The sequence below is a fragment of the Branchiostoma belcheri genome, unplaced genomic scaffold, assembly GCF_001625305.1.
Source record: "Branchiostoma belcheri isolate BF01 breed outbred unplaced genomic scaffold, Haploidv18h27 scaffold189, whole genome shotgun sequence".
NCBI classification, from domain to species: Eukaryota; Metazoa; Chordata; class Leptocardii; order Amphioxiformes; family Branchiostomatidae; genus Branchiostoma; species Branchiostoma belcheri.
This window is the reverse complement of record NW_017803368.1, coordinates 250252-251410: the sequence shown is the minus strand read 5'-3', so window position 1 is coordinate 251410 and position 1159 is coordinate 250252. Positions and strand designations below refer to the sequence as shown.

Genomic DNA, 1159 nt, shown 5'->3' with positions numbered 1-1159 from the left:
CCCTTCAATCTGGACGTGAGGGAATAAAATTGTCTTGATCCCAGCTTGACCGAAGTGCCTGGGTCGAATCGTGTCAATATGAGGTATTGAGTATAATTGACGGTCTGGATCAGGTGAAGACTAACTCATACGTGTTCCTAATCTTAAGTAATTAAATGCCTTATAATATTTGAGGTTTGTAACTCTAGTAGCGTAGAAGATGAAATGCATTTTGTACTTGATTGTAAATTGTATGATATTGAACGTGACACACTATCATCTCATGTCCACCAGTAATGACCATACAATAGAAAAACTATGTGAATTTATCTCCAATTGCTTTAAAAGGAGAGAAGAAATCTTCAAGACCTAGATTAGTTTATTCTCTAGTAGTTGTTAAGACTTTTTTGTTATTCTGTTATCCTTGTATGCTATGTATCATGTTACTCAGTATGATGTACAATGTACATGTAACATCACATTCTGATGTATGCATTTAGCACCATGGCCATGAACATACAAATGAAGATTCATTCATTATACTCGATATCATTGGGCCAGGAGTGATTGCTAGCAAGTCTTGAAGGACGCTTTGAAAAGAAAAGTTTCTAACTTACATATTAGCCAACTTCCGAAGGAAATCTAAAAGAAAAGGTTACTTTTCGTCTAAACTGTACATTACAGTGTTGGCCTGACCTCTGTATAGGAAAAGTGCACAACAAGCACCATCACTCACTCACTCACTCACTCACTCGCTCACTCGCTCGCTCGCTCACTCGCTCACTCACTCACTCGCTCACTCACTCACTCACTCACTCACTCGCTCTTCACTCACTCACTCCTATCTCACTCACTCACTCACCCACTCACTCGCTCGCTCGCCCACTCACTAACTCACTAACTCACTCACTCACTCCTCACTCCTAACTCACTCGCCCACTCACTCACTCACTCTCACTCACTCACTCCTCACTCCTAACTAACTCACTCACTCACTCACTCACCAACTCACTCGCTCACCCACCCACCCACTCACCCACCCACTCACTCACTCACTCGCCCACTCACTCACTCACTCACTCACTCACTCTCACTCACTCACTCCTCACTCCTAACTAACTCACTCACTCACTCACTCACTCACCAACTCACTCGCTCACCCACCCACTCACCCACCCAC

General features: G+C 43.3%; 1 protein-coding gene across 5 annotated transcripts in view; it reads right to left on the bottom strand.

The window, feature by feature from the left end:
* LOC109467720 (fibrillin-2-like) overlaps nucleotides 1-1159 on the bottom strand; it is a 162390-nt gene that overhangs the window by 141539 nt on the left and 19692 nt on the right. The window lies entirely within an intron of this gene.